The sequence below is a fragment of the Lagopus muta genome, chromosome 9 (assembly GCF_023343835.1).
Source record: "Lagopus muta isolate bLagMut1 chromosome 9, bLagMut1 primary, whole genome shotgun sequence".
NCBI classification, from domain to species: domain Eukaryota; kingdom Metazoa; phylum Chordata; class Aves; order Galliformes; family Phasianidae; genus Lagopus; species Lagopus muta.
In genome coordinates this window covers 20,013,152-20,040,571 of record NC_064441.1, presented here as the reverse complement: position 1 = coordinate 20,040,571, position 27,420 = coordinate 20,013,152, and the positions used below count along the sequence as shown (strand labels likewise).

Sequence of the window (27,420 nt, the reverse complement as noted above, 5' to 3'; positions counted from 1 at the left end):
CTCGGTTAGACAAAGCAGTGTGACAGTCCCACCTAACAGCAGCTATGCTACTGGGAATGCAGACAAAGGTGTCACCGTGATTAATGGGGTAATTAATAAGCAATTAATGTGCTTTAGAGCATGGCTCTGCCTTTCATCCCAGCCACCCACTAAGCACTGCTCCACTCTCTCTGACGACTGTCAGAGTGCAGAGCAGCTTGGGCTGACGAAGATGATTCTCGCAGACCTCAGTGCTTCCAAGAGCACCTCCATGCCACTGCATTGGCACAGCAAGGAGTCTGCTTTGGAGGGAAGGAAAGAAGATTTCTGTTGGTGTGTTTTGGTTTGGTTTTAGAATGCCTTTGATACAAATGCTCTGAAGTTTCCTCCTCTGGTGGCTTCTCTGTTCACATCTCCAAGCTCAGGTGCAGATACCCCAGCTGGCACCCAAACCCATGCTGCCCTCACCTGCAGGTTGCTCTCACCTGCTCCCTGTTGGCTCCTCCTGCTCAACCCATGCCTTTACATCTCCTCTCACAGTCAGCCCAAGTCTCCGTCGTGCCTGGGTGGGTTCTGTCAATTGTATGAAATCCCATCAAGGTACTGAGTTAGTGGCTAGAGCTGAGCAAGAAGCATATTTTCCATTTCCTGGCAAAATTACTGAATTTAATTTAAATGCTTTTTTTTTTTTTTTTTTTTTTTTTGCTCCAAAATGTCCCCGTGAAACCATTAAAAGTTGTTTACATATTTTGAGTCGATTTTGGCATTTGAAAGCAATCGGAATATAAAAGCAGCTTCTAAGTGAAAAGTTGTTTTTAAATGAAAATCAAAGCATCGCATGCCCTCAAAATAATGAAACACAATGTTTTGATGTTATTGAAACACCTGGGTCACCAGTTCATTTGGAAGCAAGAGAGCATTGATACTGATGTGTTGTGGTGAAACATTTTTTTGCTAGAAATCGGTGCTCTCCGGATGGGAGATCCCCAGGCAGCTCTGGCAAACCTGGCCTGCTGGTGCAGTGCCATCCTTTCAACTCCCCATCCTCAAAACTTGTGCTCTGTGAGCCGTCCCCAAGGCTGATAATTAAACAGCTAAGCGACTCTATAGAGAAAGAGGGAAGATGGTAGTGCAGAAATAATGTTAGCGAGCAGTGGTGCAGCCAAGGAGAGGAACGTGTCTCGCTGAAGCACCCAAGGATATTAGAGAGCATGAATGTTATATTGTAGTGCAATGGAAAAGAAATCAATGTGATAAAACATGTTGACCAGGTCCAGGCTTGCACGCGGCCTTTGAGCCCTCTGATGTGCTCTTATGTTTGTAGGCACTCATCTGAGCACCGCATCCAGGAGCACAGGTTGCATCTCGCCCTGGTGGCCTGACTTTTGCAGGCTTTGTTTGATGTGAGCCCGGCTCAGGAACGGCTGGAAGGAATTCAGGGACAGTGGCAAAAAGGTAAGGCAGCTCCGACACGGCAGAGATGAGAAATTTTGCACTTTGTCATAGGCTAATGGAAACAATAGCAGGAATGAAAGCTGACTGGTTGCTTTTAAAAAGCAGAGAGAATAAAATGATGCATGAAATGGCAAGAAGCATCCTCGACTGAATGACCAGTACATGTGTCATTTGAGCTCGGTGTCTTTGTCATCACAGTCAGTTAGGTTGCCTCCTGTTATGAAGAGCCAGTGCAACTCTGTGTGCTGCTCTGGTGGCTATTTTTTGGCAGATAGAGGTGCTCAGTTGGGAAAATAGGATGGTGAGGCACTGGAACAGGCTGCCCAAGCAGGCTGTGGATGCCCCATCCCTGCAGGCATCCAAGGCCAGGCTGGATGTGGCTCTGGGCAGCCTGGTCTGCTGGTTGGTGACGTGCACATAGCAGGGGGGTTGAAACTAGATGAGCGTTGTGGTCCTTTTCAACCCAGGCCATTCTATGATTCTATGAAAATGCTCTTCTCAAGCATTTTGCTCAATTCAGTGTGGTTCAAACACGTCCATCAGAATGGAGGCCCAGGCCCATGGCATCCTAGGGGGCTCTGATACTTTAATGGCCACTTTTATTCAGCCCATGCATTTGCCAGCACAGCTTGCCTACTGTAACCAGTGTGCTCGTGTCATCATTTACTGCTCCTCCAATATTTGTGTCAACTGTGATCTTTTCTGGCAGCAAGCTCCTGTTTTGCCTTCCAGACAGCAGAGAGAAATCTCCCAACACTGCAGAAATCTCAGCACCAGGCTGAGCACAGAGCTACTGCAGCAGTGGAGGCTCCTCTGCTTGGGAAGAGCCATGACTTCTAGTCAGGTCCCCCAGTTCTTCCACCTCCTTGTTGGTAGCAGTGATGAGAGGGCAAGAGATCTTTCTGCCGTTGTTGTGAAAGCCATTGTATGCTGTTGATATACAGCAAATCAGGACACCCCATTTCACTCTGTGTCCCCCTGCGGATTCCCACCCAGTGGACTGGGCTGGATGTGGCACACTCAACAGCACCTCTTCAATGCAACTTGACTTTTATTGCTGGTGCCGAGACCATCTACAAACATAGATTTAGCATCAGCCTCCAGGCTTAAGTTACAGCTGTTGTATTTTTTTTTCTTTGTTCCTATTTTTTTTTTTTCCCTTCTCTCCTTTGCACTAATGCAATGCTTATTTAGGAACCGCAGCCATCTGTGTCTGCTATGGATGGCACTGTTAAATTTGCTATTGCTTTCTTTCCCCTGGTTTGATGAGACTCTCAGTGCATAGAAAATTTCCCAGAACGGCGGAGACTTTCTTTGATTGCTTTTTTGATTCTCTCCAAAAGAGATTGTTCACAGTGCTCTTTCTGTCCTGGAAAAAACAAGGTCAGCAGCGGGAGATCTGAGGATCCTGCCTTACATTGGGTTAATGAGGTGAATTTATGAAGAGTTGGCCAGACAAGAAGGTTGGTGGTATTAGATTAGAGGTGGTGGTTTTATCTGCGAATAAAAAGGGAGGGGAGGAAGAAGGGCTGGGACCGGCGTCCTTCCTGTTCCTCCGAGCAGCTTGTGGCTGATGGTGAGACAGCTCGCATGGGAATTGGGATGGCTGCTGTACTCCAGGGAAGTTTCAGTGTTTTTCAAGTGGAAAAATTCTGCCTCGACAGATGGACGGGGCCCTATCCCAAGTTTACAATCTGGCGATCAACGCGCGCAGCGGGAGGCTCAGGCACAGCTCCGTTCCAGCCAGGCAGAGCAATGATGGGTGTGTGGTTTCGCCATCAGGCACTTGGCTATTTTTGTCAGGCGAGGCAGAAAGCTGATTTCTTCCTGTTTTGTCGCTGAGTTACTTGCAAACGGCTCGTGTGCACCATTGTGAGGGGAGGTAAATCTTAAAAATATCTACGGAGAGGAGGAAAAACGTCTCTCATTTAGGTGAAGCGCTGTAAAGAGCGCTGCTCTGGACGGAGCCACCTGTCCTACGAGCTATTTGCATTTTAAGACCCTTCTCTTTGATTTTGTTTAGCTTTTTTTTCAGTCAGCTATTCCTTTAAACCCTCCTCCACGCAACCACAGCTCCACTTTGCAGCCCAGGCCCTCTGCTTTGCTAGCAGCCCCCTCATGGAAGGCTAGTAACAAGTTTATCTAAAAATACCTTCTTGTGGGGAATCGTAGTGCCCAGGCATCCATTGCTGGCATCAGGTGCTGCATTTTGGTTTGTAGCAGCTGAAGAGCTGGGACTTTTCTGACCATAAACCCTTTGGATGACTGCGTTTGAGTGCCAGGTTCATTCCTTGACCCCTGTTCATGCTCCTCCTCCAAAGCAGGCTGTCTGTACGCAAGCTGTCTGTGTGAAAGGGCCTCGCCACCCCCCCATGGAGTACAAGGAGTTGTTTGAAATGGTGATAATTAACCCAGTTCAAAACCACAACAGGGACTGTTGCAGTAAGATGGTGGTGTAGGTGGAGAAGTTCCAGATGTCAGGACTATTGGTTTACTTCTATAGGGCTCTCCAAGTCACAGACTCACTGGAAGCTTGTCAGCTGCTCCCCAGCTTCTTCTCATGGCTCTCCATCCTTCAAGAGCACATGATCCTCTCCTAGGGCTACCAACATGCATCCTCAGAGCTATTCCCTGGGATTCACTGCCAGGATGCCATGGAGCCCAAAGCACGTTCAGCTCCTACACTGGCAATGTGGATGCGTACCTGCGGTGCTGAAGGTGTGTGCAAACATCGCTAACACTCAAGAGGTTTGCAATATGGTTTTGCAGCTGTCAGCGTGATGAATGGATGTTATGTTGTATTTCCTGCTTTATCAAATACTAATTATGTATATGATAATTTTAAGCATCGCGGTTACTTTTGGCTCATTTGTTTTTCAGTTTCCAGAGACATAATATTTCAACACCCCCACTCCCGTTCTTGAAATTCTGCTTTGATTGCTTCTCTTCGGCTTTTGCTTAAGGTTCCCTGCTCTGATGGGTCAGCGTATTGATCCTGCACTTTGATAAGGTCAGAGGAGATCAGCTGTGACATTTCAGAGAGATTTGCTCCTCCCCTAATGGGCTTAGTCATCAAAGAGTTTTTTCAGGGGACAGGGCAAGGGAGAGCTTGGATGTAGACTCTTACATATGTTTATTTAGGCAGACCTGCAAGGCTCTGAACGGTGATATCAGTTGAGAGACCAGAGCATCTGCTGTGCGGGTTAAGAACTCTGCACTTATGTCAATTGCAATAACAAAACTTTACTGAGCCTCCATGTTTATGACCCTTGTTAGAGCAGATGCTGCCCAGGCAGCTGACCGGGTGAGATAGCACCAACAGAGCCCTAAGGGTGGCCTCATGCTGCAGAATAAAAGGTGACCCACTGCCCACATCTGGTACAGCTGCCTCCAGCGTGGTGCCTCCAGGAGCAGCTGATCCCTGGTGATTCAGAGGAAGGTGAGAAAATGAAATAGCTAGCAATGTCTGTCCGGCCAAATGAGCCTGGAGGAGGAAAATAAGTAAGTGAATTCCTTCCTTGTGTCTGCAGGCAACCAGCTGAGTTCTTGGAGAATGAGGTTTGACTGTAGCTCCCAGCCTAATGAGGAGCTTCAGGGCTCAACAGCAGATAATGCAGAATTTCCTGTTCTTGTCATGGCTGGAGGAAGAAGGAAGCAAGCTGGGGCATGCACTGGTTCTCAGGCCAGAGGTGTGCCCTGCACCATCCAGCCCCACTCCCTCCAACCCTGGGGCTTGGACTTTCTCCAGGAGCTGGATTAAAGCCTAGCTGTTCAAAAGTTATCTGCTGCTGCTATGCTAATGATGTCAAACGATGAGGGCCCACACCCTTGCAAGGTCTTCCAGTGTTAGGTGTCCCTCCCTGCTGGGAAATAGCACTATATTTTGGGATTTATCTGACCTGAACTTCCAGGCATTGAATCTCACCATGGCTTTGTCAAAAGCTTGGGAAGTCCCCTGCAACCTAGGAAATTTCCATGTTTAAGATGCCTAGGCATCTTGTGATCTCCCGAGCATCTCTTCAATAAGCTGAACAAACTGAGCTCAGTTGTTAGGTTTTCCATCTTGCAGCCATTTGTGTGGCCTCCAGTTGGATGCTCCCTGGTATCTCCTTTCCTTCTGAGGGCACCAATGGCTGTGGGAGAGCAGACATCAGGTAAAGCTGGCTGCTTGCACATGGTTTGTCCTTCAGCATCATCACCTGCTCAACCAGTTCCCAGTCAGTCAGTGCCATTGCGGGGTCATGCAACCACCACTGAGCCCACACCTACAGCAATCTCAGTTAATCTGGTCTGGCAGGCACTCTTTCCCATAGCCCTACAGCTCTTGTGAAAGGAGATGTGCTGATGTCCCCTGCCTCTGAGTGGCTCATGAGGGTGCTGAAGGAGGGACAGTTGTTTTTCTGCCTAAGACATCCTGCATTTCTTGGAAGTGCTCTGCAAATGCAGAGCTATGCTGTGACCTTGTTAAAGTCCAGAGTGTTGTATTTTTTTCACAAGGAGTCAGGTAAATGAGGGTGAAAGAGGGAGTAAAGAGGAGCAAAATGGAGGGTAAAGAGGGAGCAGATGCAAATGGCAAGAGAAAAGTCAGATGAATATTCACTTATTCCACAGAAAGCATCTTTAGTCCTCATGGAGCTGAAGCTTTCTGAAGTAATCTCTCCCATTGTCAGAGGCTGTAATTTGCATTCTTTGTTCCCAGAGGCGTTCTCTTGCATTTGGTTGCATCAGAACTTATTTCTTCATGCAGCAGGCATGTAAGTAGGCTGCGTAGTCTGGGGATGACCAGCTTGTGGCTGAGGGCCCACGTACTGTTGAACAAAACTGCCTCAGCATCACATCATCTGCTTCATCCAGGTATGGATCCCTGCTTGGTCGCAGATTAAGGGGCCGTCAATTGCAGGTGGATTTTTTGCATTGGCACTTTGTAGGTCAGGGGGGTTTAAATGTATAGGCCATGAGTCCTGGCTGTTGTATCTGCTGATCTCGTTGACCCTCCTCTGTAACCTGCATTGTCCTCATTACATGACCTCGCTTCCTGCTGCCTGTAAAAGTTCCCAGCCAAGAGCATCAGCAAATGGTGGGTAAGGTGCCAAATGGTGTGGGCAGAGAGCAGAGCAGAGCATTGATCTCAACTGTCTGGAGATCCCTGTTGATCCAAGAGCAAAAATTTTTTGTTGGTGGTTTTGGGCTCTGAAGTCAGGCCAACAAGTTTTGGGGATATCCCAGGCAATGGCAGGGCAATTCAATCAGGCTGTCTTATCAGATTTTCTTTCTCTCCTATCTTTCCCCTTTCTTCACTGTCAGGAGAAAAAATCCTGGCTATAAGGGTTGGTTATGTGTTGCTACAGTGGTCAGCTGCAGCTTTTAGCACAGTAAGCAGATAACAAACTATGAGATAGCTTAAAAATCCAGCTGCATGTATGTCCAGTGACACATCTGGCCTCCAGGTCCTTCCCAGCTCACGTCCTGCACGCTCTTGTGCCTTTCCAGCACGGGGCTTAAGCTCAGACTCCCCCAGGAAGGGAAGGACGTGCATCCTGCCTGTCCTGTGCATACAGTGTTCCTCTCCGTGGACTCTTTCCAAGGTGTTGGTCTCCAGAATGCTCCTGGCTCTGCTCTTCTTGGAAGCAATGGAGAGACATCTGTCAGTGTGAGCCCGCAGAGGGAAGCTGAGGTAGGTCACTTCGTAGTCACTTCAGCTAGCTTTTTCTCAAGTGGATCTGAATTATCTCAAGGAGAAAGATGGGGTTGGGTGTCCTGGATGTGGTCCCAGTCCTATTTCTGCAACTGTGGCATCTCTCAGTTAGGAGAGGGTAGTGTGAGAGTGGGGTGAGGCAGCAAGTCCCCCTGCAAGCTGGGTTGCCATCAGATCATGCAGACGGGTCAGGTTTTGTGCCATGTTCAGTTTAATGCTTTGCAAACACCAGTTCCATACAAGAAGCAATAGCTCTAATAATGTTCAAACGAGCTTAAAATCTGGAGATGAGATCTGTAGGCCTTGTGCAAGGAGCAGGACGGTGGAGCACTCGGAAGTGGATTTAAGACATGAAGCTGCTTTGTTTTGGTCTGTGTTGAAACAAGCTGTTCAGGATGGTAGTGGAGTCACTGCCCTTGGAGGTGCTCAAGAACTGTGGAGACCATGGTCAGTGGGTATGGTGGGATGGGCTGGGGTTGGGGATCTTAGAGGTTTTTTCCAACCTTAATGATTCTGTGATTCCATGATAGTGAGGTAAAGCAGTCACAGGGCTCCCGTGATTCAGAATTTGTCTGAGGTTTCTCAGTGTCCCCATGCTGAAGGGTAACGCACGTGCTGGGATGGTTGGAGCCTACCTGAGAGTCTCCCTATGTGCCATGGCATGGTGTGGTGTGAGCTGCATTGGCAGAGGAGATGCAGTGGGCAAGCAACAAAGTGCAGGATGGATCCTCAAGTGCCCTGGGACACTGGCTTGCCAAACTTCTTTGTCAGTGGTGCTGTCGACACCTTCCTGCCAAGAAGCATCAGCAGAGCAGGCATGCAGCTGAGATTTCCCTTTTCCCTCTTCCTTTCCTTTCATTCTATTGGTCCTGTTAAACTCTCTTCACTGCACTCACCCTAATGGTGCCTCATTTGGTTTATGTCCTTCAAACTCTTCCCTTTAAACACTTAGTCATCACTTAGCTAAACTACTATATACAAATATAGCTCTTTTGATCTTCCTACGTAAATCAATACCTCCTGCCCTTTAATCTTCCTAGTGGCTTTCTCTGAACTCCCTCCAATTTACTATCCATCTTTGAAAGTGAGTTGTCTTTTGGGCTAGATTCTCTACAATTCCAAACCTCCTGAAGTCCCAATAGCTGCCCACTGCAGGTGCATACAGTGGCTTCACTCTGTTCATGCTGAAGAAATGCAAACACTTGCATACAAAGCATCTTGTGCCCCCTTAGGCTGATGTCGCTCCCCATGCCAGAACTAAGTGCTTATGCAGCACAAGCCCATGTTCCCAATGTAGGTCTCACAGGATGCTAAAAGCCATGGTGCAAGCCATTGGGTGTCATTTGGGATTGAAGGAGAGTTGTAATGGTTGAGTTATCTCTGGAGGTCCCTTCCAACCCCTACAATTCTGTGATTCTGTGATTATGGAGAGGAGTTTCTGCTCCACAGTAGTTGATGGCTGTGGAGATGGATCTCATCTTCTCCATAGCAGTAGAGCCTGTAGGTGCAAGCAAGCAAACCCAAGATAAAGATTTGTCCCCTCTGAGTAGGTAATGTATGAATCCCTTCCTGCACAGGGCAGCTCACCTTGCCTGACTGCAGGTGGGACCTCTTGATGGAGCTAGACCATGGGCTCAGCAGGAAACCAGACCTTCTTCCCCCTATCCTTGCCTTGAGAGTTACCTCCAGCTTTCTCCTGGGACCATTCCACTTTTGAACTGGGAATGCTGGGAAAGTCATTTCATGGAATCACAGAATCACCAAGATTGGAAAAGTACCCCAAAATCATGCAGTCCAACCATCCTCGTACCGCCAGTATTTCCCCACTAAACCGTGTCCCTTAGTACAGCAACCAAACATTTCTTGAACACCTCCAGGGATGGTGACTCAACCAACTCCCCTGGCAGCCCATTTAAAACCATTGCAGTAAATGTCTTTTTTTCCCCTTCATCTTTCAAAGAGAAATATATTATAATAGCAATAACCCCTTCTTTTAGCAATAACCCCTTCTTTTAGCATTTCATTATGGGTCAAATAAAAGCAGATCAGAGCATGAGACAGAGAATCTCACCACTCTGCTTGCCCCCAAAGGATAAACATAGTAGTGCTGCTATGGGCCTTATAGCTTAATTAGTTGCTATTCTCTGCTGTTCTTAAAAAGGATGAAAAAAAACCTTTGCAAAGCCTAGGCAGGCTGTCTGTGTCATATTTCCTGTGTTCTTAGAGGTGTTAATGAATTCATTAATCACTTAATGGCAAGGAGGGTCTTTGGGGACCAGCACTGCAATTTACTGCTCCCAGGAGGCAGACTCTGTCACTGATCTAAAGTTTCAGCTCCGCTAATTTGTGCCAGCAGAGCCACTGAGCTTCTGCCTGCAGCCCGCAAGCATTGTGGCTACTGGGAGCATCACAGCAGCATGCAAAGCATCAGGGTATGCTCACTTGGGAAGCTTTTGCAGCGAGTAATGGAAAGGAGGAAAGGAGGCGTTCCCCCAGCCTTGCAGTTGTGTTGCCTTAATTCTTTTCATTGGGATAAGCTTGCTGTGAAGCCAGTCCTTGCAATTGACTGGGGAGTGCAGCAGGAGCCTTGCTGACTTACAGGAAATGCAAGCTATGGAAGCGTGGCTGTATAATCTGGTCTGGGACTGCAGGCTATGCAATGAAAGGAGTCTGTGAATCTCTTCTAATTGAAGAGTGTCAGGCTGATGTATTTTGACTGAAACTGGCAGTTAAAATGTGAATTTGAATGTTTGCATTTCTGCTCTGCAGAAAATGTTGATTATTTCAGTCTCTCGCCCTTGATGCAGGAGAGTAGCTTGTGCCAAAGTTCCCTGCAAAATGGCTCTTTTGGCTTTTTTCTAATCACAGGGCAGTCCAAGGAGAGGAGGACATGAGCAGAGCCCTCCTCTCCGCTAATTCCATTCCACCAGCCTGTCATCACTTTGCAATTGCACCTTTTAAAAGATTTTTCTCCCTTGCTTTTCTGTGGCTGAGTTCCCTTTTCTAACTTCTGTCCATCTTTCTCCTCAGTCTGTTGCTTTCCCTGACTGGGAATCAGGGAGGGCAAAGTACATCAGATGTGAGCAGGAGGGAGGGCAGAGTCCATGGATCGTGGCTGTCTGTATGCACGTACTTGACTTCCACTGCTGGTAACCCCTCTTGGAGTCATTCCCACACTCGTGTTCTTTGCTCAAAAGTTACTGCAGGGAGGAGAGAGCTGGAAGGCAGGACAGAAGCTGCATGTTGGATCGAGGGAGAGAAGGCAGGAATACAAAACCACTTCATCATGGAAAACACAAAGGGAAACAATTTCAATAAATGCCAGATGGTCAAAATTAACCAGAGACGTGTAGAGCCCTACATGTCCAACTGTTTGCTTTGGCAGAGATTCTTTAGCTTTTCGAACAAGAGTCTCCCAGGCACCCTTTTCTTCTCCTTGGCTTTCCTCTTCCCCTTTGCTCATCCTTTGGACTCCTCTTCTCATCCCACCCTTCTTCTCCTCTGGGTCTTTTTCCTGCCTCTCCTCTCTCACTGCTGCCCATGAGTCACGTTGCACCTCAAGTGCCTGCTTGCGTTACGGTGAGGGGAGACCACCGCAAAGAAATGTCCTTGTGCAACATCAGACTTGGAGGGCATGCAGGGCGGTGGCTGCAGCTGTCAAGGACCACTGCCAGCACAGCCCTGTAGAGATGCTGGAGCACTACAACCCTGTGCTTGTTGTTGCTGTGGGTATTAATTTCTTCCTCCCCTCCCCAAGGGCCTTGAGTCAGCTTTGATTTTTTTGTTTCAGCCAGGAATCCAGAAGGAGCTCTTGCGGTTCAGTAAGCAGAGGAGCATGCATGTGTGGCTTACCCTGATGGAGCAGTGGGATGCAGCCTTGTTGGGGCAGTGGGACGCAGCCTTGTTGGGGCAATGGGACACAGCCTTGTTGGGATGATGGGTTGTGGCCTTGCAGGGGCAGTGGGACATGGCCTTGTTGGGGTCATGGACCATGGCTTTGCAAGGGCAGTGGGATGCAGTCTTGCTGGGCAGTGGGACATGGCCTTGTTGGTGCAGAAGGATACTGTCTTGTTGGGGCAGAGGGACACAACGTTCTTGAATCCAAGCCAAATGCATGACATGTTCCTCCAAACAATGCAATCAAGAGGGCCCTTGTATGGCACAGACGGAGAGCTCCAGCTAACGACGGGCTCTTTTGTGTGCGCGTGTGCTCTCTGCATTTGAAACATTTATTATTCTAAATTGCCTTCTGCACATTTTACAATAATTACGACTAGTGTTTGCCTTGTTATCTCCACAGTTACTAACAAGAATGCCATCATTATTCCAGTCATTAGCAAAATGGATGTTGTTGTCCAGAGTTGCCGGCTGTGGGCCCGCTTTCAGAAGGAGCCTCATGCTCTCCAACCTTGCCTACTCTATCTTTCTTCCAGGGGAATATTGTTGTTCTCAGTAGGTTTGAACCTGAGGGGGCGGAGGGGAAGCAGAGATTTCATGAAGAAGAATTGCTCTGAGAGAATGCTGGTGGGTGTCAAGATTCACAGCGGTGAGCACTGGGGAGCTCTTAATGGCAGCATCAGTAGGAACGAGAGTAAAGGCAGCCATTTCTCTGTGTTCCTTCTGTGTTTGGTGTATCTTAGGTCTGCTCGTGGCGCTAGGATCCAGTAACTCTTCCTGTAAGAATGTGTTGCTTGGATGTGAAGAGATGCTATCGATCTGACAATGGAGGTTGCAGATGAAGGAGAAAAGGTTGGAATTAAGCCGACAGCACTCAGCTGCTGTAAGGTGAGTCCAGCAATCTGCAATTCCACTGCCTGCTCAAGAGAGCTCCTGGCACCTCTCCCATTAGCAGTTGGAAGCCCCAGCAGATATTACGGACCCGGCGGGTTTCCTTTCATAAACTGAAAACAGGCAATCTGGGTGGGTTGTCTTTCAGTGAGGGTAATGCTGTGGGCTCCCTCCTAAAATCCAGCAACCCTAAAACGTTCAGAAATTCTTCTAGGTTTTGCTTATTTCAGAGGAGGGAAGAGGAAGGAGATTTGTAATCCGGAAGCCTTCCAGTTCTAATGAAAACGGAGAACTGCAGATTTCAAGTCTCATGTATCCTTTTCTTGAAATCTGCCAAAAATATTTACAGGTACTTGGTGACCAAAGGAAGCCTTTTGATTTGGAGTAATATGTTTCATACAAAGTCAGATTATTGTTTGGGTAAAAAAAAAGAAAAAAAAAAAAAGTATTTAAAAATACTTGGGGGAACCAGAGCTGTTGCTTATCTAGCTCACTATGAGACTCCAGAGGAAAGATCTGATTTGCTTAGAGCGCAAAGACAACGTGCACAAACACAGAGAAACAAATGGCAGGAAAGCTTGGTTGGTTTGTTTTCCCCCTCCTGCTGATCTTTGGGGCCCCTATGTAAGAACTGTGACATTCTTCCATGGTTCATCCTCATGAGGCTTGGTTCCTCACTGCCAGGTTAATCATGGAATCGCACTGGTTGTCCTTAGCTTATATAGCAAGCAAGAGAAAAATATGGGCATTTTCCCATCTTTTCTAAATACAAATTATGAATTCAAAGAGAGTGGTGTAACTGTTTCCTCATATTAGGTATTTTTAGGTGTGCTCTCACCTAAATGCTAGCTAGCAGGCCTTTTTCGGTTGCACTTGTGAAAGAAAAACAATTTTCAATAGAATTGTATTGTGTCGAATGCTGATTAAACTAAATAGTAGAGTTTATGTGGAAAATAAGGTCGAAAATTACATGTGTGACTTACTGATTTAAACTTCTGTGTATCTTAGAAAAATAGCACCAGATTAAATGGTGGCTGTGATTAAATATAATTCATAACACAGGTAAGAGGATGATGTTGCTTGTAATGAAAGAAGAACTTTTCACGTTCTACCAAACTTGGGTTACAAGAGAGCAAATAAGATACACATACAATGCAAGATCCAAATCTGTGACAGAACAAGTTGTAAGTCTGTATATTCTATTACCCCAACGTGTGGTATTTGTAAGATTGTAAGAGCTTCAAATCTTGGGTAAAGTCAGAAGAAAAAAGTGGACTCTGCTTCTGCTCAGCCCCTAAGACAAAATTAGAGCAATTTGGGTGGTTGGATAGCCCAGATTCAGAAATGTGCCTAATTTTTGGCCCAAATCATAGCACTCTTCTGGTTCGGGACATGTATAGCAATCAGATTCCTCAGTAATTATGGTTCCCATCAAGAGAACCTGTTCTACTCCATTCCTCCTCTCTGCCTTGCAATGTGTGTTACCTGTAGCAGGTTACCAAGCCTGGTAGCGTGGTTTCATCAGCATGCTGCTGATATGCAGCCCTATCAGCTATGAGCTGATATGACCCTGACCTCACAGATACTGTGACCTTGTGCCTAGACATCAGGCGTCTTTTGGTGGCTGAAACTCAGATTAAGATGGTGACAATGCTGAGAGCTGGGGAAACTGCTTTACATTTGCAGCCATGAATGAGGACAAACTGGATTAGGGGTAATGGCATAGGAGGGAGGATTGGTTGGAATGATGGCAGTGAACTGGATGTTTGCTGCCTTTAGCCTTTCCAGTTCTGTGCATTTACTTTGCATGTCTTGATCTCCCATCGTGATACAGGGTTTGCAGTGAGTCTGCTGGTGGAGAGCAGGCATGGAGCTGTACTGAAGATTTACTGTGGAATAATAAGGGAGGGCTTTTGGCCTTTTCATCATCTTATTATGGTCAGCCATTACTGAGGGAAGTGGGCAGAGCTTCAGTGTTCTCCATTGGAATTGCTTGGCAACAGCTGGAGCTTCAGTAGGCTTGGAGCTTCTGCAAATTGTGCTGCGATGCTCAAGTGATTCATTTTGATCTTCAGAAAGTGCTCACTCATTTTTGAGGCAATAAACCCAACTCCAGAATCTGATAAATCTATTTGCAAACCCTTAAATCTGATAATCTACCTTGGCTGATAATCCCAAGTACCTGAAAGGAGACAAGACTACCATCTGTCGGCAGCGTTTGTCCATCTGTAGGGTGACCAGTGCTACAGAGCACTATCCTGTTGTCCTGCAGAGCTTCACTCTGGTATGTGTGTGTGGCCTGGGAACATGTGAGCATTTCCTTTGAGGGGCATTGGACTTAGTGACTTCAGCATCCTGTACCAACCCAATGCCTTTCTTCTCCCATGATAGCACTGGTATGGCATCGCAAGGAGCAGAGACCCAGCTCTTTCCATCCACCTCTGTAAGAGCTGTTCCTAAGAAATTTCTCTTAATTAAACAAGATAAAGAAGGCAAGAGAGGCAGAGGGATTGAAAGTAGGGCTGAGGAGCTGTTTATGTGGAGTCTCTCCATGGGGGATATTCTTCAGTTTGTCTCAGCATTCCGAGAGTCCTTTAAGTGAGAGGCTGCGGTTTACGGAGTCAACAGATTTAAGCAGGCTACGAATATTAATTATTAATTGCTCTTGGAGAGTGCTATACATTAGATTGGTGAAGTAGTTAACAGCTATGCCTTCTGCTCCCCACAGGCGCGCTCTTGCTGTCAGATTTCTCTCCCCAGCTAAGACCCTGGCGCTAGAATTAGGCCAGAAACTATTTTCCAGTCGAGTGGCTTTTAATGGGCTCTCCAGGATTCTTCTTTGCATCCTGTGAGTGACGAGATATGTGGAGAGGAGAGATGGTGGGATTGATTCGTACCGTAAGAAGTATGAGAGATTTAACTAAGTGGGGATCGGTGCTGCTAGAGCAGCAGGAAGCCCTGTGGCAGTTGCATTTTTGCACTCCAGAAGCATCTGTTAATTATCCACAGCACTGGGCAGTGCTCTGGAGGAGCCCACCTGCAGGAGTCCACAGAGAAATGGTATTTCTGCTGAAAGGCAAGACTGGGGTCTTTTGAGTTCTTCTCCATCAGGGACCCTGGGCAGTCTGATCTGGTTTTTGGTGGCCCTACCCATGGAAGGTGGGCTGAAACTAGGTGGCCCTTAAGGTTCCTTCCAACCCAAGCCATTGTGAGATTCTGTGACCTTGGATGGTGTACTGTGGGTGTACTCTGGGAGCCCTGGTGGGCTCATATGGCTGGGAATTCCTTGACCTCCTCAGCTCTGGCAGAGTGAATGAAGCGTAATGAGCACGATGGTTTGGAGATGGTTGTGTGTCTCATAAAATCCTTAGATTTGGAAGGGACCTCTGGAGGCCATCTAGTCCATCTAGTTTCATCTCCCTGCTGATATTGAGGAGGTGTCGTGGTGTGTCCCTTACTGCTTTTAAAGCCCGTTCTCCCTTCCTTCCTGCATCTCTTTTCCAGCCAGACTCTGCAGAGTGGTGACTTGCACGAAGCCAGAGGCTGAGCTCTATGGGCTGGAGCCTCACAGGGAGTCCTCCAAGTGAAGGACTGCAAGGGAGATCCACTCACACTAAACTAACTCCCGAGATGAGTCCTGGTGTGGCAGTTTGGGCATGAAGCACCATCCTCACTCTGGAAATCACTCCAGCAGCAATAAAAAGGGTAGCGAGAGTGGTTTGGGAGCTCCTTCTGCAAGGAGGAGTACTGTGATCCGTTAGCAGCTGACTTGTTTCTGAACACCTAGCACATTTTATTCGTGCACTGTATTAAATAGCCTGTAGAATTTAATTCCTCTGGGGAGAAAAAAAAACCAGAAAACAAAAAACAAAACAACCTCCCCACCCCCAAAGCGCTGTGATTTTGTAATTGGACTGTGACAAAGCTGAATTTTGCCTGATTTTGGGGGGGGGGGCTGTTGTTTTTAATTTCTGCATCACAACAGGGACATGCCACGATCCTATGTCTAGGCAGACAGTTTGGCATGGAAAGTCACAGCTGGATGCTTCCAGCTCCCCCAAGCAGGGGCTTTTTGAGAGAAAATGCTGACAGATCCGTAGCAATAGCAGGCAGGACTCTTCATAATTTATTTTTAATGCCACTCTGTCTTTAACTGTGCAATTTCCTCCGGGGTGTTTGCTTTGAGATTGCGAGATAATTACATCTCAGAAACCAGGCTAATTACAGTTAACAGCCTGAAAAGTGAAGGCCCCCATTTCCCGCCCCCCTGCCCAAGTTTTTCCACCAGCTTTCCCCTTGCTTGCCCGCCCAGATCGAGGCAGCATGGCCGAGGAAGTGGCTTTGGCAGCCCGCTGGGATGCTCGCTTCCCGTCCTCGCCCCAGCGAGGTGATGGCCCCATTGATTTGTGTTGGGTGGAGATGTGGCTGCCCCAGCTGGACCGTGACGGAGGGCTCGATGGTGGGAAGGTCAGCGCTGGTGCGGAGGGAGGAGAAGCTGGCACTGGTGGGGATGGCCAGGAGGGGTTGGCGGTGTGGTTAGGGGGTCAGTGATCCCAGCTGATAAAGGAGAAGGATGTTTCCTTCTGCCAGGTGGGAAAAAGTCCTGAATTTTCCATGCCTCACCCGACAGCATCCAGTTCCAGCACCGTGCATGCATTCAGTTAGCTGGGCTGCATGTCTTCTTCCCCCATCCTTCATGCCTGCCTCAGACCCGTTATCACCTGCAATTACTTGTGGGTACACAATAAAAGAACCACACACTTGATAAGTCTGTGGGCTTGGAGCCATGCTTGTAGCAGAAGCCCAGGGGCAGTAGGTGGTGGTGCTGGGTGCATGTGGTGGTCCTGGGGTGGAGCTTCTGCTCACCATGCTCAGGATGAACTCACCGTGCTACAGCCAGCAGCTCCCATACACCAGCTGCAATGCTCAGCTCTTTTGGAAATAACTCTGAAAAGCTTGAAAGGCTCAGCCTTGCTCTATCACACTGTGATTGCCAGGCTGCTTGGAGAATGAGAAAGAGCTTCAAAGCATACAAAAAACCCCCCTTCCTTCAGCAGCCTTGGATGCTGTCTGGCAGAGGATGGGTACACTCGCTCTTCCTGTTTCTGCACGATCTGGAGGGTTGGCCTCTAATTCTTGCAGTCCTGAAAAATAATTCATTTTCTCTTCTGGGATTCTGGATCAGGGATTAATTTAATGATTTTTCTTTCCCACTGTTTGTTTTTAATGATTAAGGTGATAGTTATAAATTGTTAACAACTTCTGGTAGAAACGTGATCCCTGGGAACTTTTTTACGCTGGATAAAATAACAAGTGAGATTGATTTAGCACAGGCAAGTGAGTTGCTGTGTCTTCATGGATTATCTTAGTTCTGCACGAAGGGCCAGCTTTGGAAAGGTACTTAAGCCTAACCAAAATCAGGTGCTTAAGCACCTTCCAAACGAGAGAGGCTTCTGTCAGTAGGGAGTGATAAAACTGCCTGTTAAATCAACCCATGCGTTAGTCCTTGCCTTCTTGGCTGGGTGACTTTTTCAGGCGCATGGTTTTAAGTTGAAGGAAGGAAGATTTAGGTGGGATATCAAGGGGAAGTTCTTTAGCAGGAGAGGGGTGAGGTGCTGGAACTGGCTGCCTAGAAAAGCTCTGGATGCCCCATCCCTGGAGGTGTTCAAGGCCAGGTAGGGGATGGGCAGCCTGGTCTAGTACTAGATACCGAGGTTGGTGGCCCTGACTGCAGCAGAGGGGGCTGGAACTCGATGATCTTTGAGGCCCCTTCCAACCCAAGCCATTCTATGATCCTATGATTATTTCCTCTCCCAGGCTGATGAGCTGAGTGTTTTTTTAATGGGATGCCTGCCTTTGGTGGAAGCAGCACGTTGCAGTGGACATGATATGGTGTGTGGCTCTAAGCTTGCATGGAGCTGCTGGCGGCGTGGCATTGGCTCACTTTGCTTCCCTGATTTGCTTTGATCTCACTGTTTAATGTTTGTTGATCTACGAAATGACCTTCTGACCATTATTCCGATGAGTCAGGGCGAGCGGCGGCTTCTGGAGGAGCATCTTCCAAGGATGATCCTCTTCCGATAGAGGTTGTAATTGTTTAATGATTTTCTGTATGGATTTCCATGGGCTGCAACAGGACAGCTGGCACTGGCATGGCAACGGGCTCTTTCTGCTGGTGTTTGCTCCAAGCTGCCTTCTCTCACCCCAGCACCCATTGGAGGGGTGGAATCCAGCCCTCAGGCTCCTGTGTATTATCACAGTCTTCTGATTTGTGTTTGCCTTGATTTTTACTGCTCCAATTCGGACCCAAGTCTCAAACTCGTCACGTTTTTCCAATTAAATCGTTTTGACCTTGTACAAATGGATTGTTGCTCCAAGCACACCTTGTCTCTCTGCCCTCCTTGGTCTGCATGGCTACAGCGGTGCTGTTTTAAAAGCAAAAGCACTGCTTCTGCAGAACCCCCAGGCCATCAAGTCCTTCTCCCTATTCCTTCTGCTATTGCAGACAGTGAAGCTTCTCACCCCTTCCCTAAGCTGAAAAACCCTTTCTTGTTGCATTAGCTTTCCCTCTAATTGTTTGGACAGTAAAACACCTCATTCTAGCTTCTCACCTGAATTTATTCAGTGTCGGTTTGTGACCTTTTGCTGATGTTGTCCTTCCACCTTAAACAGCACTTTCTCTTCCTTCATGTTAAACCCCCTGATATATGGAGAGAGAACAATTTGATCAGCTCTCCACCTTCATTTTCTTAGACTAACAATTCGGGCTCTCCCAGCAGCTGACTCTTGTAAAAAGGCCACCTTTGCTCTGCTGCTCCAGATAGCCTTCCTCTGAGCCAGTTCCAGTCCAAGCTCACCATCTGTGACCCCAATTTGGGGTGACAGGAATTGCATGGTGGCTCACAAAGGGTCTCTCCAGACTGTGTGCGGTGACCCCTGCCCCCCCATCCCACGAAGCAGATGCTGATGAAGCCCCAGTGTTTACACAGGGCTTCTGCAGAGTGCAAGACCGCTCTGCTTGAGGGATGGGATTTTAAACGGTTTGATCCTTTTCTCAATGAAGTTGCAGTTGAAATTCCCATCGATTGCTAAGGTGTGTGTCTGAGACTTAATAAGTTGTGTTGCTTGGTGCCAGAAGTGGTGAACTCCTCTGACATGACAAATCACGTGCCGGAGGCATTGATGTGTCTGACGGAGAGCTGGTGGGAGCAGAAGCTCCAGGATCATACAGTTCATAGCAGGTGATGGAACGGTGGGGCCAGAGATGGCTCCTCTCCTCCTGCCCCCTCTTTACTTTGCTCAAGGGGGAAAGATCATGTACATATATAGAAAGAAGATGCAAAGTTAAACCTTTGGCACCCTGATGCAGGGAGGGAGGATTTCCATGGATGGGAGCAGAACATATCATAGAATGGCTTGGGTTGGAAGGGACCACAAGGATCATGGATCTCCAACCTCCTGCCACAGTCAGGGCTGCCAACCTCCATATCTAACACTAGACCAGGCTGCCCAGGGCCCCATGCAACCTGGCCTTGAACACCTCCAGGGATAGGATAGAGGATAGAGCAAGAGCTTTCGGTGGGGCAAGGATGTGAAAGCTGAGCAGGAGGAGGAGTTTGATGACAACCAATGCTGAGGGCTGTCTGAGTCCATCTAAATGGGTGGGAGTGTGGGCAGTAGGCGGTCAGGAGGGCACAGGGGGATCCTCCTTTCTGACCATTGCATGTAATGATGGGAAGCGCGGCTGAGTGCTGAGGCTGGCTGGAGATCGACCACAGATCCTGTCTGATGGAAACAGAATCCTGCTGTTTCCTGATCTAAGCTCGGTAACACAGAGCAGATGGGAAGGTCCAGCTGCGATCAGGAAATCTGCTGTGCGCGAGGTGGAGGCAAAAAGAAGTGCACCCGAGTTAAACAGAAGTGGCACAACACACATCTGCAGGCACGGCCCTGGGGCTGCATGGCCCCAGCAGCGCTCACCACGTCCCCCCTGCTCCTGAGCTGCACTGCTGCAAGCTGCGAAACAAAGCAAGGGGAAAATCAGGCGCAAGCTGTGCAATTTGCTGATGATCTGTGTACCTGCTAGCTTGTAACAGATGTTTTCCTTTGCGTGACCGTTTGCGAGCTGCTTCCTTGTCACAGTGTGTAGGAGCTGTAATGCTGCCGTGAGTGATACCTTACACCTGCACAAAGCAATATTCCTGCCTATAAACAAGGTTTGCAATTCTGGAACGCTCCCGTCGCGCAGTTTTATATCCAGTGCAAGCAACAACAAAACAAAGCTGCATAATATTTTCAACACATGCACTAGAATAATAAAAAAAAAACACTAGAAGAGGGGATCTGCAGTGCCCACACAGCTCTGACCTCTCTGAGCGATGCCACAAGCAGCCATTGCAATGGGAGAGGCAGCAGAAGGCAGATCCATCACATGGTAGATATGCTTATCATCTCCAATAACGGGAGGCTGCCTGCCATATCAATAGCACTGTCAACAGGCATGTTGGTATTTAGCTGTCGTTACTCTGGCTATTCTTGTTATCCGCACACATGCCTGCTTCCCCTCCAAAATGTCACAAATTCTTGGCCACGGCAGCTTCCCGTGGAAGTTAGCTCTGTATTTAATTATGCATTGTGCAAACGCTGTGCTTCCTTCTGCCAGGCCGTGCCAGGTGGTGTCAGCAGCACAGAATAGCTGGGTCAATTATTATAGGGCTGCTTCTAGGAGCAAAACATCAGCACGGTGCAACTAACTCACACAGGAGCAGGCTCTGCCAGGCTTTTCAGACAGGGCTGTAACAGATAAAAGGGCTGCAATTCCTTATCTCCTGGGCAAGCTGGCAGGTGAAGGGGAATCTGTTGCCTTCCTTTGACTTGCTTGCAAATAGAAAGGGGTCTCTGGCTCAGAAAGGCTGATGGTTTTTCACTGGCTTCCTTGGGAGCTGTACCAGTGGCTTGGGATTTGGGATACATCGTAGAATCACAGAATGGCCTGGGTTGAAAAGGATCGCAGTGATCATCCAGTTTCAACCCACCTGCTATGTGCAGGGTCCCCAACCACCAGACCAGGCTGCCCAGAGCCACATCCAGCCTGGCCTTGAATGCCTGCAGGGATGGGGCATCCACGACCAAATGTGAAATGAGATGGGTTTTGCATTAAGGAGACAAAATTTGCAGAGTGCTTTCGCCCTAGGATGTGGCAATCTCCTAGATAACCAAAGTCAAGTGGGGCTTTAGTGCATACCTGTGTGATGGGAGAAGGATGCTCTGCTGGGGAAACCAGAACTCACCCTGCCAAACATGCTCCCAGAAATGCCTTTCTTGCCCGTTCTTGAAGTTCTTTTCCCATGCTCGTTTTGTGCCCAGTTCCCATGTGGAATCACCTGCAGAGATCTGTGCAAACTCGAATTCCCCACGGGAGTGCTGGAGCTTGCTGCATTCTGTCGGGAACGGCTGCTTGCCATCTGCTGTGGAGATGGGCAGCAGAGAGCACGTGGCCATGACGGGTTTGAGTGAGGAACCTTAAAAAGCAGCAGCCTCCAATAGAGCTCTGTTCAGAGCAGCAGGATCAGGCCTTTTGCAGTAGCTAAGATGAGACCAGAATTTAAATTTCTCTGCTACATATAACAGAGAAATAACCCCTCTTTGCTTGCAGAGGCTTGGTGGGAAGTGAGAAATGTCACTATGATTCTGTGTATACAGCCATCTCAGCTATTTGGAGCATATTCTCAAGCCCAAACTTTGGGGATTTCATGATCCTTATGATCTGAACACACTGGGCATGGCCAAAGGTTTGTTGTGCTGCTAGTCAGCGTGAGCTTGACTTGGTGGGGATGCTTGGAAACTGCTTGGGTGAAATGGGAAGCGTGGCTAGAAGCAGTTGGGCACACTCTGCTCCTGTCCTCCAACTCAGTGCCTTCTCTGAATCAGTCTGCTGTGACCAACAGAAGGTGCTGCCTGCTGAGAACAGAGATGGGTTAAGGGTTGAGCCGGGGTGTGGAGCAGTGCTGGCTGGTGGCAGGAGCTAGAGTTGTGGGGACTCTTTGTTTATGCATCCATGCTTTGGAAATAAGACTTGCAAGGCATGGAGAGGAACTGGGAAAGCAAAGAGTATCCCATGTCTTGGGTGAAAGCAAACGTGTGTTTTTGCTGGAGCTTCTAGGAGCTGCGGTGGCACAGAAGCCAAGATGCACCCTCTGAGACACAGCTTTAAGTAAGGGCATTATCTTGTTCAGATCTCACGGCTATCTTACCTGAAGGGGCCCAAAGTCACAAGCTGACTGGGCAATACAGGGCAAAGATAGAAAAGTGGGGCAGCAATGGCACAGGTTGGGGCAGTGCTGAGGGGCTCAGCCATGGGAACACACCTTGGCTTTGCATGCAAGGGAGTTCTTCATTCCTTTCCTCTCGCGTTGTCAAATGCATGCCCAGCCAACTGACAAATCCATCTCTTCAGAGATCAATTACAGTGTCTGGCTGCAAAGCCTGGAAATCCAATTAACTCCCAAATATATATTTTTTTCTGTTAAAAAAATAAAAATAAATAAATAAAATAAAAGAGGGGAGAGAGAAAGACAAAGGGAGAAAAATACATTCAAGTGGGGGCATAAATCACCTCGGAAACATTCCAAACATTAAAATAAACAAGGACGGGTTTCAACTTCATTTGTCTTTGTGTGAAACTCTGTCACTGATTTATTTTTGCTGCTCTCAGCCTCATTTTTGTCTTTGCTCCCTTTCAGAGTTGTCTTGCTGCCTCTGGAGCGGAGCTCTGGGGCTCTGTGCCTCCCGTGGCTGTGCCTTATCCACACCGTGGTCCCCTCACATCAGGTTTTAGGGTGTTAAATTGTTTCTGTCTGGTAGGGCAATTGGATGGTTAGAATGAATGGTTAGAATGGATGGTTGAAATGAATGGTTCAAAGGGATGCTCAGCGCTGGTGAGCATCTGTCATCTGAGTCTGAGTCTGAGCATCTGAGACTCAGCATCTGAGTCTGGATGGGGCTGGTGGTTTGAATGAGGAGCTTGACCCACCTGGCAAGGAGGATATAGCCCTGCTTCTCACTCACTGATTCCTAACTTTTCACAGTCGCCCAGAGAGGTTCAAAGTGAACCTCTGCATCTCACCATTGTATCATTGATCTTTTAGGGAACTGACTTCATTTGACTGGCTCTGTCATCCTCAGGAGGAAACTTTCCTCTACGAAATGGTGAAATAGTGCCTACGTGGAAACATTCTGACTGTGCATGGGCCTGGAGGTAAGCAGGGCCCAGGTAAGGACTGATGGATTTGTGACATTTCTGACTTCTGGAACTGGCCAACGAAGGGCCAAGCAAGTGATCAATGATCTGACTTCTCATCGAAGCAAGTGAGTGGCAATGGTAGCGAAGGAGCAATGTCGTGCACACATGAGGTTGGTTAATCTCCCTTTGGACTTGATGGGGCTGCTCTCACCAGTCCTGATAGTTTGGCTTCAAAGGCTTTCTCGAGTATTTGGGAGTGGCTGCAGCATTGCTTCTGGTGTCATGTACATGGCTCATCAGGTGTGGAGATGAGGGTGGTGCATAAGCTAGCCTTCCTGCTGGAGGTCACACATTAATGAGGAGCACAGGCACTGTCAGTCCAGTGTTTTCACTTTGATCTTGATCACCGTCAGCTAGTGGTGTCAGTAGGAGTAGTTAGAGAGAGAATAAACACTTTCTTACCTAAATAAGAGGCTCTTCTATCTTTCAAGTGCCCGTTATTTGGCTAATTTATCCCAAGTGAGGGTCATTTGTTAACCACCTCTTGAAGAGTTTCTGATAGAGCTGAAGAGAGGGCTGCAGTTCCTCTTCACTGCCAGCCACAGAGGCTGGGCTAGGAGTGCACCTATCCACAGGGGTTGGTACCAGACACGGGTACCCATCATCTCTACAGTAGATGCCAATACAGATCAGCATCCTTAGGATGCTGTTGCCCATCTGGAGTGGCAACAAGCTGTGAGGAATACCCTTGGACAGCCCAAACAGAATGAGGTCCTCGTGCTTTGGCAACTGAATACCACCCATCTGTTTCTAAGGAGGGCTTTTGAATTCAGAGTGCTGTGTGGAAGGGAGAGAGTTGAAAATGGGGCAAAGAGTGAGCTAGTGAGACTCAGGAGCTGGGCAATGAGAGCTGATTCAGGAGATGGTCAGCCCTGGATTCTGGGGCTGGAGAATCTGTCTCACTGAGGCAACAGAGACGTGATCCTGCAGCATCTACGCTGCTGTCTGCAGTTCCTGTCCCCCACCTTCAAGAAGCTTTATTTTTCGTTCCAGATGAGAAAGAATAATCCTTGGGGGTGGCTGTGAAGAGGAATTGTCACCCTTCCTCCAGCTCTATCTTCAAGAGGCAGTTAACAAATAACCTTCCTTTGGGATAAATTAGCTCTGAATCCCAGTTCAATAGCTGCTCATTTTAAGATGTCCTTGTTACCTTGTGTGAGTGGCTGATCTTCCTTTGAATCCTGCTGTGTTTTCAGACCCCGTGATTGCTACGAGCAATCATGAGCTCCACGTTAACAGCTCATGCACTGATTGCGCTGCGCAGTCCCAACACAACCCTTTGTGAAAAAGTTTCTGGAAGTTGAGCCTCTGCCTTCCGCCATCAGAAAGCGACACGGTTCTCATTCCATCCCAAATTCAGGCAACTGACTTCAAACGGAGACCGGGTTTGCAAGGCCTGGTGCGCGGACAAGATCCGTGCTTCGGAGTCCAGCTTTAGAAAGAAAATATTTCAGACATCGTCAAGGAAACCTGGTGAAGGCACTGAGTTGGCCAACTGTGCCTGCGGGCAGCCTGGAGCAAAGGCTCTGAGATGTGCAAATCGTAGAGCAAATGGGTTTATTTTTTTCTCCAGCCCGGCGTTGTTGCAGAGGAGGAGAGTGGCATAGGATGGCTCCAAAGAAAAGAGAAAGAAAACCTCCTGCCATGTCAGCTTGCCCAGACCTTTCCGTGAGACAGCCTTCCCCAGCTACTTTAAGGGCTGCTTCTTGTGGACTGGAAGTATTGCCAGAGAGTGAGTGATCCTTATTAATGTGCATCTCCAAAAACAACAGGCAGTCTTGCACAGATCCTCTAACACGTATCTTTGGATTTTGAGACGTTTGAGAGCTATTTATTCCCTCTTACACCAATATCAGCCATAGTGCAAGATGTCTTGAGCTGATTAAAAATCTCTTTAATCAAATACTGGCAGGGGAAGTGTTCAAAACATTAGAAGAATGACTTTGACAAGCTGCCCCTGCACTGTGAGTGACTTCATCCAGAGGTTGGCCCGGCAGGCTGGCATGTGATACACAGCCTCCACTCACCTTGCTTTCCAAAGCTGCCAACAAAGTGCAGTGATGATTCTGAGAGCCAGTAGGACACTGTAGCCCGTGTTTGGTTCTTTTCTGTGAGATAGTGCCCCCAAAAAACCTTTGTTCCAGGCAAAATCCATCACTCCGTTCATCAACCCCTACCTACGCTTCAAATTCCTATATCCCAAATCCATGGGAACGATTTTGAACATGAATGTAGGTTGGAAATCATTGCTGTGCAGATTGTCTAGAGGCTTTTTTTTCCCCTGTTCTATGGCTGAAGTGGACTTCAAAAGGATAAATAAAATCCATTCTGGAAGACCCCCCCCCTGCGAGGAGCGTACTTCTTTGGAGAGAGTGTAACAAGAAGCCTCCTGATATTTTATTCAACCAGAATGAAGTGTTTTGATTTTGGGGAATTCAGCTAATTTTCTTACTCCTCAAAATAGGTCAGCTTTGAAATAGAAAATGTCACGCTGAAACAAAAAAACGGAATAGATTTGTTTAGTAAATGTAAGATTATATGTACATACTTTCAGAATTTTAACAAGCTTATGAATGGAAAGAAAGCATCCAGGTTATTTCTTATTCAATTAGACTTGGATTTGGGACCAGTTTTCACTCTCCATAAACTGCTTTTCTATTTCATTTAGAAAATCCCCTTCCTCCACAAAAGCCCCTTCCCCTAGCCGTTGCTGGAAATAAATAGCTATAATATAGCTGGAATTAATACAGCTACACTGAATCAACTATGTGCTGAATTGTTTTTCCTCAGTGCTCTCTGGGCACCCAGACCTGCTCAATAGGAAGTGTTGGTACTTGGGGCAACATATAGAAAACCAGGGTGGAGGAAATCTTGTGCCAGCAGCCCTCTTGTGTGGGTCTTTTCCAAGCTTTGACTCTATTCCCTCATTCCTCTCCAGATGTCCTAAGCCACATTTTACTTCCATTATGACAAAAATCGTGCAAGATACTTGTCTTCTTTTATTTATATACATATATTCTGTAGCATTTCTGTGTTCCTACACCTTCTCTCCTTTTGGCATCGCTTATGGATGTGTAAGTAGTGGGTTAGTTTCTATTCTCACTCTGGGGGGTTGGGTTCCAAACTGTTTATTGAGTAATAAAAAGAGAAAATTGCAAGTCGTTGCCCAGGGATAATGTGCTAATAATTTTATGACTGGACAAATGGTTGCAACAGCCCACAAATGGTGGTAGGCAGGAAACCTGGTGTCTATTGCTGACAGAGCCACCCCCGAGGAGATAAATCCCTACTTTGGGTGATCAAAGTTGATGCAACAACTGTGATCTATTAAAAATTACTTTGGAGATGGGTAAGGCAATCATTATTCCTCTTAGAGGAGAAGTGGCAGATATACTTTTTGGGAAGTGTTTAGAAGTGAGCCCTGCATGGAATGAACGCAGACCACCGTGGCTGCTTGCGCTCGGAGCCACGCGGCATACAGCTGCAGGGCTGCAGGCTGGGGGTGCTTGGAAAAACAGAGATTAAAGGGGGTTATTGCTATCAGGCAAACACAAATCATCCCAGAGATAACAAAGGGTTGAAGTTTCTTTCGACACTGACTGTGTGGCACTCGAGTTCATTAGCCTGGCTTTACTGCTGCAGAGCATGGGGCCGGAATGGCTGCTGCAGGGCGTACAGCAGGATACACCCTGTCCCATTCTGGGCTGATGTCCCCTGTCTGATTTCTCAAGGAGGACGTCCCCCTCCTGGGGATGGGGCAATCGTCCTGTCTGCACCAATATCTTTCCACAGGTGTGGAGTTTGGTGGGGAAGGGTGAGCAGGGCCCTTGTGAGGTCTCTCTCTGCCCGTCTTCCAGCAGGCAGGAGGAGCTGTACCTCTTCCAAACCCGCAGCAGATCCAGCCCTCGAAGCAGGCAGGAAGCCATGTGATGGGGTGTAGCTGCTCACAGCTGCCAAGACCTCACATTTGTATGTTAGTGATGCAGATAGGATCTCATAAACCCGTCTCCATACTGCTTTACTGCTGATTTAACGATCAGAGGAAGAAGTTGACTGTTTATTAAAACATTAGACAGTAAAGTTTAACAATAGACAGTAAAGGGTTTTGTTTTTCCATCCCTCTGATTGTTAAAGCAACAACACACAGGCCTGGAGAGGGGCCTGCTGCTAACCTCAGAATGATGATATGGGGCCATGAAGC

At 47.7% G+C, this 27,420-nt stretch overlaps 1 long non-coding RNA gene across 3 annotated transcripts; it reads left to right on the top strand.

The window, feature by feature from the left end:
- On the top strand, positions 1–26,997 carry LOC125697506 (uncharacterized). Of its 3 annotated transcripts, XR_007378816.1 has the most exons (4): positions 1–88; positions 1,304–1,434; positions 11,770–11,914; positions 23,065–26,997. It is a non-coding gene; the product is annotated as an uncharacterized LOC125697506 (long non-coding RNA). The 3 variants fall into 3 exon arrangements; XR_007378815.1 differs by lacking the exons at positions 1–88; positions 1,304–1,434 and adding an exon at positions 6,857–7,108; XR_007378817.1 differs by lacking the exons at positions 1–88; positions 1,304–1,434 and adding an exon at positions 11,533–11,653.
- Positions 26,998–27,420: the final 423 nt, after the last annotated feature.